Source organism: Triplophysa rosa, linkage group LG14 (assembly GCF_024868665.1).
Source record: "Triplophysa rosa linkage group LG14, Trosa_1v2, whole genome shotgun sequence".
Lineage (NCBI taxonomy): Eukaryota > Metazoa > Chordata > Actinopteri > Cypriniformes > Nemacheilidae > Triplophysa > Triplophysa rosa.
The window spans coordinates 16,297,614-16,312,909 of record NC_079903.1 but is presented as its reverse complement, the minus strand read 5'-3'; the positions used below and the strand labels follow the sequence as shown (position 1 = coordinate 16,312,909).

The window sequence follows — 15,296 nt, the reverse complement described above, 5'->3', positions numbered from 1 at the left end:
TCAACACTGTGTTGTCAAAGTTGACAAGCTCTTTTCAAAACTTTTTATTGGCCAGAGGCTCATCTCTTTATCTGCCAAATGATGAAAGAAACAAAAGATTAGTCAAGAAAATATTATTGAAAATATTCAAATCAATATATTGTGCACATTATTTTTTGACAAGACACATAATAGTGGAAATTCACTTTTTCTTGTTGTTCCATTATCAGCAGATTTCGACTCATATGTATGTATATAATATACATAGATTCGTTAAATCAAACAAGATGAACCTGTCAACACTGCATTAAATCAAACAGGATGAACCTGTCAACACTGCATGACACGTCCTTATCTTTGAAAACTATGACTGCACTGTGCACTGCTGTCAGCAATGTGTTTTGTATTGTTAATTACTGGCCATGGAGATTCAGGAGTACACCATTATTGGTAAACGTGCTATGTGAATCAGCATTTTGACTCAAGCGCAATGACACACATTGCCGATGAATCAGCATCAATGACTCTCTCAGTCTCACTTTGCAGGAGAGGACAGGACAACAGACACTGCATTACAACGAGAAGCTGAGAAAGGTGTAGATTATTAAAACAATGCACATCACAATGTTACGGCCAAATGTACAACAGGGTGGGCAATACGCGTGATATGTTCAGCTGACCATATAGCCCTCGGAAGGTCCTCATGGTCCTGTGAGCTGCTGGTCTTGTACAAGATAGTCTGATAGGATGCCTTCAATAGTGCAAAATGTCTTTTCGTATTTGAGGGGAAGTCGTCTCACACGCGAGTTATGCAGCATGTTAAGATGTCATGTAGGTAGATTGACAGTTGTTGCATGAGAAAATGTCTTGGCATCACACATTGTTACTATGGCAACCAATGTACAGTAAATAGACCTGATATCGACTACACTGTTGGAACAAATCAATCAGATTTCATTGAATTTAAAAAACGAATCAAACCCTAACAGATGAGATTGACAGCTTATATGCTAACTTTATCCTGTCACAGTGCATTTATGATGCAGATTGTAACACATCTGTTACCCTGAACCTCGAACACAATTAACAATTACAGTAAATCACATTTATTGCTTCATTAGAATATTATCAGTTCATAAAGGAACCTGGGTGATGAGATATCTCCTGTTGTCCTGCACATGTTGTCGCCGCTCATTTCCAGCGCTCTGTGTTCATCAGCTCAGTTCCAACACAAGGATGTATATCTGCCACTTTAATTAGGCCTGATTCAATACTAACCACATCTGCCCAGTGATTATCATAATCTCATGTTCCGGCAACATACAATATCTCATGCTGTGATTATACTCTAGAGAGACAAGACAACAAATAATATATACAGAGAAACTGTGATATATAGATGGTTTCAAATGCTATATATATATATATATATACAGTATATATATATATATATCCTCATTGGAGGCTGAGCCCCCCTAATATTGAAAACCTAGAATCGCCCCTGAATAGGTAGAGCCGCTGTAGGGACAGTTCACCCAAAAATGAATATTCTGTCATCATTTACTCGCCCTCAGATTGTTCCAAACCTTTATACATTTCTTTCTTCTAAACACAAAAGAAGATATTTGGAATAATGTCAGTAACCAAACAAATCTCATCCCCCATTCACTGCCATAGTAGGGAAAATAAATACTATGGTAGTCAATGGGGGATAAGATCTGTTTGGTTACTACTTATTCTTCCAAATATCTTCCTTTGTGTTTAGCAGAACAAAGAAATGTATACAGGTTTAGAACAATCTGAGGGTGAGTGAATGATGACACAATTTTCATTTTTGGGTGAACTGTCCCTTTAACTTCTGGTAGACTTCCGCAATAAAATATTAATATAAATTAATATATGAAGCAAATATAATTTTTTTTGTTATATTATAAACAAACAGACCAGAAGTTAACTTCGGGCGCATGTCCGATGAAACCACATATACTATACACTGTAAAAAGATACCCGTAAAAAAAAATACCGGGCAGCTGGGGTGCCAAAAATCCTATAATATAACATGTTTTGTACAGTAAAATTACATATTTGCAGATGTTGCAGCTTATTTCTGTAATTGAAGATTTTTTACGCATTTCAAAAATCTTCTGTGAAATAAATCAGTAAAATTACCTAAAATTAGTTTTTTTACAGCATGAGTCTAGTATAATAAAGCAATAAGCCCCGCGAAGCAGTGGGTTACAGTGCATTTTATAGCAGCTAAGGGCACGACGCGAAGTGGAGTGCCTAAAACCCCGTTAGCTGTTATAAAATGCACTGTAACCCACTGCTTCGCTGGGGTTATTGCTTTTATGAAACGGTTATACCATATGCGTAGCAAGGTTTCATAAAATAAAGTAAATAAAATTATATTTAGGCTATGTAATGCGGTCAGCCGTTATAAATCGTGGTATTTTATAATGGCTTAGAACCGTTTTATATTCAGTATTTTGGGATTTTAGAAAACAAACTTTCACTAGTATGATACTATATAAAAAATGTCCATACTTCTGATAAAACCTTTTATAAAACTGCAAAATTGCTCGAGAAAGTCATTTGTGAAAAAATGGTCTAAATTAATTTAATTAAAAAATAGTTTATTATTATTGTAATATTGGTTATGATTATCATAGTTTTATGATGGATATTTTTATGATGGATTTTTATGTTAAAAGGATTGCGAAGGCCGCGGGTCTTGGACAAGGGTAAACTATAAAACCTACATATAAAAGACATTCAAAGAGCAAAATGAAAAGATTTCAATGTGACCTTCATAAAACAAAGAATGTGTTGAATCTGTTGAACGTAATAATGAACTCCTGGGGCATAAAAGTCAAGTCGCTTTTATTTCGACAGTCCTTTTTACAATAAACATAATTCAAAGCAGCTTGAAAATGTTTGTACTGTAGTTGAGAAAACATATGAGAAGAAACTAGACAAGATGAAAGAGAAGAATCTGAGGGTCACAGCTAACAATTAAATTCCAATTATGAATGTTTATTTTTGGTAAATACGTCTTATGAAAGTCTGTAATGAACGTAATCACATCCCAAATTGCAAATGACAGTTTGCCGCTAAATCACTGCAATAATGGATTTAATATTCAGCTGAAAAAAAAACAATGACAACCAGAAGCAATTTAGCTGTTACCCACCAAGGACACCATGTATTTGTCCGCTTGCAGAAACTAGATGAATACAATCCTGTCAGATTTATTCTTTTACAGCTACATATATTATGCGTTTGAGGCTGTGGCCTCCACATTATCTGTACAACACAGTTACCCGACTGCCATGACAGTGTCAAAGCTGCACTTGTCCATACACTGACAACATGCTGTGTTAATCTTTTATCATTCGTCTCCATGCAAAGGATCACGGGAAGTAAAAAAGCTCTTTTTAACAGTGATAGGACATTATGGGAAGGAAATACTGCGGGGAAGCGGACAGAGTTTTTCAAATTATTCAAATGATCATAACAGTGTGGTCAGAGCAATGCTTCATGTTGTACATTGATATGCTAAGGCTATTTATAGACAGCCAGAAATGTGGACACCGTCCAATGTTGACCCTAGCATGATGTACCAAACAGACATACAGAAATTACCCTCATGAAACAACTTTTTATAAATTTACAAATTTTATAATATATAAAAAAGCTTCAATTCCTTATGTATTATTCAAAATATTGTAATACTGTATATATTAACAATGTATTATTGTTATTTTATATATTTTTAAATGATTTAATATATTGAGAGTTAAAATTTTCTTTGTGTAAGAACAGTCTCACATTCGCCTCTATGTCATGCACGTGTACATTATATACTGGATCTATAACATACTCAGAAATTAAAACACCTTGCAAAATAAAGCAGTTTCTTCTGAACTCCACATGGAACTTTAATTAGGAAATCATTTCTGCTGAAACACAACATTTTAACACATAAAAAGGAACAATCGCTACTGAGTGCTGTTAAAACCTTCTCAGCTTTTAGTCCCCGCTGTGCTAACAAGAATTAGGACAACGGGCGAAAACCATTCAATAAAGCCTGATTAAACTATTCTGAACATTAGAAGTTTTCTTCTTTAATGCTTTTCTTTTTTTTAGCTTTTGTAAACTATATTAAAACTGGCTAGTGGAATATGGTAATGTGTTAGAACAAGGTGTTACAACTTAAAGAGATATTTCACAGGCAAAACAAAATTTTCCCATGTTTTACTCACACTCAAGGCATCCTAACTGAATATGACTTAAGCATAATGCAGTCGAAGTTATAATACCACATATCCCTTTACTTCCAAGCGGTAAAATGGGAGTGAATGGGCGTCGACTTTTAGAAGCTCCAAAAAGTGCATCGTTCGATCAACAAAGGTCTTCTGAAGCGAATCGATGCATTTGTTTAAGAGAAATATCCATATTGACAGCGCTATTAACATTAATGTCTAACTTCAGTTATCTTTCTGCTTCGCGTGAACCTGAGGCTTGTTTTTCCAAAAAGTTGACGCCCATTAACTCTAACGCCCGGAAGTAAAATGATACGTGGTATTATAACTTCGACTGCATTATTCTTCAAGAAGAAAGCTTTGAGGATGAGTAAAACATGTTTTGCCTGTGAAATATCCTTAAGTTTAAATAAATTAAATGACACCTTTTTTCTTAAAAAGGAAAAGTCTGTCATCATTTACTCACCCTCAAGTTGTTCCAAATCTGTATAAATGTCTTTGTTCTGATGAACACAGAGAAAGATATTTGGAAGAATGCTTGTAACCAAACAGTTCTTGGCCACCATTGACTACCACAGTGGGAAAATGACAATGGTAGTCAAAAGTGCCCCATAACTGTTTGCTTTCCTACTTCTTCAAAACAGATTTTTTGTGTTCAACAGAACAAAGAAATGTATAAAGCAATTTTTCCTGCTATGGTGGCCAAGAACTGTTTGGTTACAAGCATTCTTCCAAATATCTTTCTCTGTGTTCATCAAAACAAAGAAATGTATACAGATTTGGAACAATTTGAGGGTGACTACTAAATAAAGACAGAATTTTCATTTTTGGGTGAACTGTTCCTTTAAACTGAAAATAAAGTCAACAATTAGCATTATCATACTAACAAAGCATCACTATCGGACTGAAACCGCTTTAGAAAATGAAAAAAAATCCCAGCATTTTTATAATAATTCAAGACTGTGTTGTAAAAGCTGACAAGCTCTTTTATAGGTTAAATATTTGCAAAACCCATAGACAAACATGAAGGATGACCAACAGAAGTTTAAAATCATGAAAATGGATATACAAGGTCTGACAACGACAGAAAATTACAAAGAACTTGCTCAGTGTCAACAAGACTACTTCTTGCATTAACACAACTGGATATTGCACTATTTGATGCAATACCCACATTAAGGGCTAATTTAGAAATCTCTAGAAACTAAGAGCATGTCGGTTAACCCCTGATTCTCACCTGGTCTGCTTTAATTCCCATGAGCTTTTGCTTACTGTCAGTGGACAATCGATAACTCAATTAATAAAAGCATCCAGTCACTATTACACATTAGCAAGACTATCCTTGCTACTATGGCAACTGCTCAGCAGCTGACATCCTATAGCAGCAGCCCTAGCTAATAACTCCCAGCAGGACAAGAGTGGCAATGAAGCAGTTAGGACAGAATGATCCTTATATACTTGTCAATGCCATTTTATTTTTTCAACAGAACACTGGTGTAAGTCTGAAAAAAGGAATAATTTAGCAAATCATTTTATTGCGTTCACTATGGAAACGCTGCTTGAAGATTTTAGCTAAAGAAGGATAGGAAGTTTTAAGCATGCAGTTCTTCTAACAATATCCATCATTCTCAAACACATTTCTCCAATCGATCTTAACCAACGCTGAAAAAGACTTTTCCAGCTAAATAAATAGGTTCTCAGACTCCGACTCAGCAGACCACCACAAGAGCCTTGGGTGGGCGAGGGGGGAGACACAGGCACCGAACAGGGCTTTTGATATCATTCCCTCTATTAAGGGAAGCAGTGGTTCTCTGGGGTTTTTAAATGCATTAATCCTTTGTCCATATCACTAAATCGAGTCTTTGGAGACAAAGAGCTTGCCAGAGGGTTCTGAGAGAGAGAGACAGACAGAGAAAGAGAGAGAGAGAGAGAGAGAGAGAGAGAGAGAGAGAGAGAGAGAGAGAGAGGGAGGAAAGGGGGCAAAGGAAAGAGAGAGAGAGTGACTTCTAAAAATACCTTCCTCTATTCAACCACTCTGTAAATAGTCTTTATACAACCTGCCAGTCTGAGCACTTGTTAAGAGAGACAGTCACCTCATCTATTCCACTTACAGATACAGTTCAATGAGCCAACACAGACACACACACACACTCGAATACACCATCTCACTGTTTATATTTCAATAATGAGTGCCCACTATTAATCATACACAATGAAACTGTTCTGGCACTTTTGCGTATTATATTTAAGGCCAAACATCCATCTTATTCACTAAGCACCCACAATAAAGTTCATCCCGAAGCCACCAGTGTTTAGATGAAGTCACTGTTTATCTTTTTAGCGCCGCTTTTACATAAGTTTACTTTCTGTAAACTTATGTAAATATATATTTATAATATATTTATATATTTATAATATCTATATATTTTCTACATGGTATTTGAGCGACACAATTATGTGATATGACCACCTGCTTGGATGCATTTTTAAGATCTAATCAGCAGTATTTAATCAAATGATGAAGGTTTTAAAGAACAGGTGTAGTATAGTAACACAATACTGTAACTATTAGAATTAAGGGTTTTCTTACTCTAAGGGGTTTCTTGCAACCGGGCCCAGTTTCTTAGACGCTAGCAGTCGAGTGATGCTCTATAAGTACTAGAAAAGTATGACAGATCGCAGCAGCGCGCTGCATCCTTCACAACCCAGTACTCAGAACCGGTCTGAAAGATGGGCAACTGTGGAGTGCAAATTGCCCAGTGCTTCTGCGAATAAGGCCCTAAAACAACACAGACAGCACAATTCATTCTCTGTAAATTCCATTTCCAAGCAACGGTTTCACAGGAAAAGATAGATCCAATATTCCCATTTATGGTTTCTCTTAAGCAGAACTGATAAGAAACATCACAACAGTGTAATTCATCACTTCCCCAACATGCTGTACTGCGGTGACTTTATGGCATGTTGTGTGTATATTACGAAGTGTGCTTGTCCGTTCTGCTGACAACCGCGGGTCTGTTTAACAGCCTCTTCTGGATGAATGAGCTGCATGTGTTTTCCAGGTACTCATTGATGACTCGAACAGTTACTGGAGAACACACACAAACACACAAAGATGATACAGTATAGATGATAAGTATATCTGTGGTACAGAATGAGCAAACTAAGGTGGAAGGTTATGAAAGGGATTGCATGGTCTGAGCTACAGTAAAGCATAGAGTCTGTGTGTGTTTGGCCTAAACTACTTTTAATTTGAACTAACTTCTTATCAAAAACATTCTCTCAGCAACATAGCAAAGAAGAGAGAGTGGATAAAAACAGGAGATGGGCAAATAAAGTACTAACTTATTTACATGTCTCTCTCTGTCATAGATAGATAAAACCCCGTTAGCTGTTATAAAATGCACTGTAACCCACTGCTTCGCGGGGCTTGTTGCTTTTATGAAACGGTTATACCATATGCGTAGCAAGGTTTCATAAAATAAAGTAAATAAAGTGATATTTGCTATGTAACGCGGTCAGCCCTTAGAAAACGGGGTATTTTATACTCAGCCAATCAGAATCAAGGACCGGAACTGACCGTTTTATCAAGACAGACAGACAGACAGACAGACAGACAGACAGACAGACAGACAGACAGACAGACAGACAGACAGACAGACAGACAGACAGACAGACAGACAGAAACTTTTTCATTCTGCTCTCAGGCCGTTTAACACAAAATGCTGTTTTCAGTGCTTAACTCATATTTCTGACTCTCCTAGACTTCCCAGAAAGAGCTTTTCACCAATGAGCTCTGTTCCGCTGCAAAACGCACTTTTTCATTCTTCTCTCAGGCAGTTTAACACAAAATGCTGTTTTCAGTGCTAAACTCATATTTCTGACTCTCCTGTCTGCTCAGAAAGAGCTTTTCACCCACGAGCTCATTTCCGCTGCAAAACGCACTTTTTCAATCTGCTCTCAGGCCGTTTAACACAAAATGCTGTTTTCAGTGCTAAACTCATATTTCTGACTCTCCTGACTGCTCAGAAAGAGCTTTTCACCCACGAGCTCATTTCCCCTGCAAAACGCACCTTTTCATTCTGCTCTCAGGCCGCTTAACACAAAATGCTGTTTTCAGTGCAAAACTCAAATCTCTGACTCTCTCGAGCACCCAGAAAGAGCTTTTCACCAACGAGCTCTGTTCCCGTGCAAAACGCACTTTTTCAATCTGCTCTCAGGCCGTTTAACACAAAATGCTGTTTTCAGTGTTAAACTCATATTTCAGACTCTCCTGTCTGCCCAGAAAGAGCTTTTCACAAACGAGCTCTGTTCCCCTGCAAAACGCACTTTGTCATTCTGCTCTCAGGCTGTTTAACACAAAATGCTGTTTTCAGTGCAAAACTCATATTTCGGACTCTCCTTGACTGCCCAGAAAGAGCTTTTCACCAATGAGCTCTGTTCCGCTGCAAAACACACTTTTTCATTCTGCTCTCAGGTCATTTAACACAAAATGCTGTTTTCAGTTCTAAACTCATATTTCTGACTCTCCTGACTGCCCAGAAAGAGCTTTTCACAAACGAGCTCTCTTCCCCTGCAAAACGCACTTTTTCATTCTGCTCTCAGGCTGTTTAACACAAAATGCTGTTTTCAGTGCAAAACTCATATGTCTGACTCTCTCGAGCACCCAGAAAGAACTTTTCACAAACGAGCTCTGTTCCCCTGCAAAACGCACTTTTTCATTCTGCTCTCAGGCTGTTTAACACAAAATGCTGTTTTCACTTTCTGATGCAAAACGCACTTTTTCATTCTGCTCTCAGGCCGTTTAACACAAAATGCTGTTTTCAGTGCAAAACTCATATTTCTGACTCTCCTGACTGCTCAGAAAGAGCTTTTCACAAACGAGCTCTGTTCCTGCAAAACTCATATTTCTGACTCTTCCTGACTGCTCAGAAAGAGCTTTTTCACCAACGAGCTCTGTTCCCCTGCAAAACGCACTTTTTCTTCTGCTCTCAGGCAGTTTAACACAAAATGCTGTTTTCAGTGCAAAACTCATATTTCTGACTCTCCTGACTGCTCAGAAAGAGCTTTTCACCAACGAGCTCTGTTCCCCTGCAAAACGCACTCTTTCGTTGTGCTCTAAGGCCGTTTAACACAAAGTGCTGTTTTCAGTGCTAAACTCATATTTCTGACTCTCCTGACTGCTCAGAAAGAGCTTTTCTCCAACGACTCTGTTCCCTGCAAAACGCACTTTTTCATCTGCTCTCAGGCCGTTTAACACAAATGCTGTTTTCATGCAAAACACATATTTTTGACTCTCCTGACTGCTCAGAAAGAGCTTTTCTCCCACGATCTCTGTTCCCTGCAAAACGCACTTTTTCATACTGCTCTCAGGCCGTTTAACACAAAATGCTGTTTTCAGTGCAAAACTCATATTTCTGACTCTCCTGACTGCTCAGAAAGAGCTTTTCACCAACGAGCTCTGTTCCCCTGCAAAACGCACTTTTTCGTTCTGCTCTCAGGCCGTTTAACACAAAATGCTGTTTTCAGTGCAAAATCATATTTCTGACTCTCCCAGGGCTGACAAACAGCTTTTCACAAACTAACTCTGTTCGTTTGCTAAACACACTTTTCATTCTGCTCTCAGGCCGTTTAACACAAAATGCTGTTTTAAGTGCAAAACTCATATTTCTCACTCTCCCAGCGATGAGAAAGAGCTTTTCACAAACTAACTCTTTTCCTTTGCTAAACGCATTTTTTCATTCTGCTCTCAGGCAGTTTTACACAGAATGCTGTTTTCAGTGAAAATCATATTTCTGACTCTCCCAGCGCTGAAAGAGCATTTCACAAACTAACTCTGTTCCTTTGCTAAACGCACTTTTTCATTCTGCTCTCAGGCAGTTTTACACAGAATGCTGTTTTCAGTGCAAAACCATATTTCTCACTCTCTCAGCGATGAGAAAGAGCTTTTCACACATAACTCTCTTCCTTTGCTAAACGTACTTTTTCATTCTGCCTCAGGCAGGTTAACACAGAATGCTGTTTTCAGTGCAAAACCATATTTCAGACTCTCCCAGCGCTGAGAAAGAGCTTTTCACAACTAACTCTTTTCCTTTGCTAAACGCACTTTTTCATTCGTTCTCAAGCAGTTTAACACAAAATGCTGTTTTCAGTGCAAAACTCATATTTCTACTCTCCTGACTGCTCAGAAAGAGCTTTTCTCCAACGATCTCTGTTCCACTGCAAAACGCACTTTTTCATACTGCTCTCAGGCCGTTTAACACGAAATGCTGTTTTCAATGCAAAACACATATTTTTGACTCTCCTGACTGCTCAGAAAGAGCTTTTCTCCCACGATCTCTGTTCCACTGCAAAACGCACTTTTTCATACTGCTCTCAGGCCGTTTAACACAAAATGCTGTTTTCAATGCAAAACACATATTTTTGACTCTCCTGACTGCTCAGAAAGAGCTTTTCACCAACGAGCTCTGTTCCGCTACAAAACTCACTTTTTCAATCTGCTCACAAGCCTTTTAACACAACATGCTGTTTTCAGTGCAAAACTCATATTTCTGACTCTCCTGACTGCTCAGAAATGGATTTGCATTAATGAGCTCTGTTCCCCTGCAAAACGCACTTTTTCATACTGCTCTCAGGCCGTTTAACACAAAATGCTGTTTTCTTTGCAAAACTCATATTTCTGACTCTCCTGGCTGCTCATAAAGAGCTTTTCTCCAACGAGCTCTGTTCCCCTGCAAACACACTTTTTCATTCTCTCTCTAGGGTTTAACACAAATGCTGTTTTCAGTGCAAAACTCATATTTTCTGACTCCTGATCGCTCAGAAAGAGCTTTTCACAAACAAGCTCTGTTCCTTGCAACGCACTTTTTCATTTCGCTCTCAGGCGTTTACACAAATGCTGTTTTCAGTGCAAAACTCATATTCTGACTCTCCTGATGCTCAGAAAGAGCTTTTCACCAACGAGCTCTGTTCCCCTGCAAACGCACTTTTTCGTTCTGCTCTCAGGCCGTTTAACACAAAATGCTGTTTTCAGTGCAACTGCAAAACGCACTTTTTCATTCTGCTCTCAGGCCGTTTAACACAAAATGCAGTTTTCAGTGCTAAACTCATATTTCTGACTCTCCTGACTGCTCAGAAAGGGATTTGCACAAACGAGTTCTGTTCCCCTATAAAACGCGCTTTTTCAATCTGCTCTCAGGCCGTTTAACACAAAATGCTGTTTTCAGTGCAAAACTCATATTTCTGACTCTCTCGAGCGCCCAGACAGAGCTTTTCACATACAAGCTCTGTTCCCCTGCAAAACGCACTTATTCATTCTGCTCTCAGGCTGTTTAACACAAAATGCTGTTTTTAGTGCAAAACTCATGTTTCTGGCATGCCTGAGCGCTGAAAAACACCTTTGCATGAACTAAGTCTGTTCCCTTGCAAAACTCTCTCATTCATTCTCCTCTGAGTTGTAGTGAAGCAACATGCTGTTTTCAGTGCAAAATTCATGTTTCTGTCATCTCGGAACGCCAAAAGACAGCTTTGCATGAAATAACTCTGTTCCCTTGCAAAACGCTCTCATTCATTCTCCTCTGAGTTGTAGTGAAGCAAAATGTTGTTTTCACTGCAAATCTCATGTTTCTGTCATCTCTAAATGCCGAAAAAAACCTTCTCACGAACTAACTCTTTTCCCTTACAAAATGCTCTTTCATTGTCCTCTGTGTCAGAAATCGGGGTGGGTAAGAACCCAGATGCAGGCAGGCAGTAAGGGGTTAACAAAAACAAGACTTTATTACATTATGCACAAAACAAAAGACCTGCGATGGTGTACAAAACTGGAACGAGAAATAAATAAAGATAAATCACGACACGAAGACTCACTGAACACTAGACTAATAAACACTAGACGGAGACTAAACTAACACTTACTACAAAAGATGAATGGCAACAGGATCAGTCAAAACAGGAAACATCACACCACAGAAGCATAGGTACAAGGCACGTATTCCACATCGAACGTCGTACATCAATACAGGTGAGCACAGTACACGCACAACAAACGTAATACACGAGCACAGGACAATGAAACAAGAGGGCATTAAATAGGGAAGACAAACGAAGGATATCAACACAAGGCAGGTGTGGGTAATAAAACACTTGGGGAAAGATAAGGAAACTAGAGGGGTGGGGCCAATGACGAGACACTGGAGAGAACGTATATTATTGTCAAAAGGACAATAATATGTTTCTCTCCTCACATAACCAAAGACTTTGTCATGGCTCTGCTACAGGACCAAGAAAAACATGACTAAATGAAGCAGAGCCATGACACTCTGAGTTGAAGTGAAGCAAAATGCTGTTTTCAGTGCAAAACTCATGTTTCTGGCATCTCTGAGCACCGAAAAACACCTTCTCACGAACTAACTCCTTTCCCTTGCAAAACGCTCTCATTCATTCTCCTCGGAGTTGTAGTAGAGCAAAATGCTGTTTTCAGTGCAAATCTCGTGTATAAATAAAAATAAAAATAAAAAAATGCATGTTTCCCCTTTCAGAGAGATAGAAGTTGCAACTGCACGCCCATGAGGAATTTAAAAAATGGCCACTTTGTGAAATCACTTTGTCAAAAGGGACCTTAAATAAAGCCAGTACAGTTGAACAAGGAACAACTCGGTCTTAATGAAAACTGTACTTTGACATGCAGTTGAACTGACAATGAAATATATTTTTTTACTTTCTTCACAGCAAATCCGCTGTCAGCATGGCAGCCAAAAGAAAGCGTCCAAAAAGACAGACAGTATAACAGACAAAGGTATAAAATGTTATACAATAGCTCTTTAACATTGCTTCAGCTAGTACACATTGTCATCCATGTAGAAAGTTATCATAATATTGTTGTCTATGTTTGCTGTGTAGATTTTTATGTTTCTAAATTGTTTTCCATTTTAACATTTAGACATTCTTTGTATTGATTATAAAGTAATATATTCATTTCTAACCAAATTTTTACATTTGTACAGAATGTCCTTTCCATGCATCTCTGGACGTTTTTCCAGTGGAATTTGTTTCCAGGAGACGTCTCAGAAAGGTTGGCATTAATTTTTATCTACAATCTATTAATGTTTTGTTCCATAATACTGGTGACCTGTTAATGTACAATGAATTAATTAAAATAATTTTGTTAAGAAAGTAAATAATTAAAAATTTGCTTCAAAACTATGGATGGGTCAGTATCGCAAAATATTTGGCTTTTGTTGCAATGTTGTGATGTTAAGAATTCCACATGAAATGCTTTGATGACAAAACTTACTTTTGTGTGTGTACGCAACAGCAGGCTGAAGCATTGGGTGTGGAGAAAGGTTAGGGTGTGCCAAAAGGTAGGGGGTTGCCGAACGGTCTTTATAAATGGTTGTGAAAGCTGTCTTTTAAGGTAAGGGTTTGTTTTTGTTTGTAGCAATCACCTTTTGCCATGCTCTTTTCTCCGACCTGCAGTTACCCTGTCTCTGTTTTTGTGCTGGTGGTGTTGCTCTAACACAGTACTCAACTCAACTCAACTCAACTTTATTTATATAGCGCTTTTACAATTTTCATTGTTACAAAGCAGCTGTACAGGAGACACATTGACTACAAGCAAAACAATCAAAGTTGTACCTGCAAAAACAAGAAAAGGTTGAAAACACAGAAGACAGACACACCCACACACAAAACACTCCACACACACAACACGCACACACACCAACACACACAGACACAGAGACACACACACACACACACATACACACACACACACGTACGTACACAGACAAGTACGCACACACACACACGCTCAGTGAGAGCACACATTTAGGATAAAGGAGAGAGAAGCACAGGTCAAATATAACAGATAATAAATTCCTATATGCAATATTAATTAAGTAAAACTTTAAGATTCTAAAGCAGCCCCCCCGGTCAGGCAGATAGTGCAAAAACAGTATGCAAACGGTGGCGAGGAACCCAAAACTCTAATCGAGAAAAAAAACCTCAGGAGAACCCAGGCCCAACCAGGGGATTCCAGTTCCCCTCTGGCAAAAGCTGCTGCCTCTGCACAAGCTCCAGAGAACTTGCACAACAAGGCTAAATAAAATAAATAAACTTAATAATAAAATAAATTATAGTTTAAGATTATCATTAATAATCTAATAGCATTTGAAGTTTTGTGGTGAAGACATGTCAAGAGACCGCGTCCTTCTTTATCCAGCTCTATCATCTCAGCTCTTGTCAGGTCCCCACTTCCCATTCTCCGCTCTACCATCAGGTCAGGCCATGAACTGCATCCTGCTCGCTGTGGTAACCTTGGAACAATGAGACAAGACTGGCTGAGAGTAGAGTACTGTTCTGTACTCTTTGATGCAACAAGTACATCAGTTGTGTTTTTGGTTCCGGTTGATCTAACTAATGCAGCCTAAACCCTCTGAAGATTTATATTATGGAAGAGTAGTGTATGCAAGATTAAAAAGATGCGTCTTTAGTCTAGATTTAAACTGACAGAGTGTGTCTGCCTCCCGGACAGTGCAGGGAAGACTATTCCAAAGTTTAGGCGCTAGATAGGAAAAGGATCTACCACCTGCACTTGATTTTGAAATTCTAGGTATTACCAACTGACAGGACGCCTGAGAGCGTAATGCACGTGAAGGACTGTAATACAAAAGGAGTTCATTCAAGTACTGAGGAGCTAAACCATGTAAGGCTTTATAGGTAATAAGCAAGATTTTAAAGTTAACGCGATGCTTTATAGGTAACCAGTGCAAGGTTGACAGAACCGGGCTAATATGTTCATACTTTTTTGTACGTGTAAGAACTCGAGCTGCCGCGTTTTGGACCAGTTGGAGTTTTTGTAATAAGCCTGCAGGGCAACCACCTAACAGTGCATTACAGTAATCTAGTCTTGATGTCATGAATGCATGAATTAACTTCTCTGCATCTGACATTGACAGCATATGACGTAGTTTAGATATATTCTTAAGATGGAAAAACGCAATTTTACAGGTGTTGGCGACGTGGCTCTCAAATGACAGATTACTATCGAATAGAACG

General features: G+C 38.4%; 1 protein-coding gene across 8 annotated transcripts in view; it reads right to left on the bottom strand.

Annotated features, from left to right (window-relative positions):
• rap1gap2a (RAP1 GTPase activating protein 2a) overlaps positions 1–15,296 on the bottom strand; it is a 69,305-nt gene that overhangs the window by 25,830 nt on the left and 28,179 nt on the right. The window contains exon 1 of one of the 8 annotated variants that reach the window (XM_057350747.1): positions 6,832–6,850. The exons of the other annotated variants lie outside the window; for them this stretch is intronic. The gene's annotated coding sequence lies outside the window, so the exon portion shown is untranslated. Of the gene's footprint in view, positions 1–6,831; positions 6,851–15,296 lie in introns of those variants that run through there. 8 annotated transcript variants of the gene reach the window in all.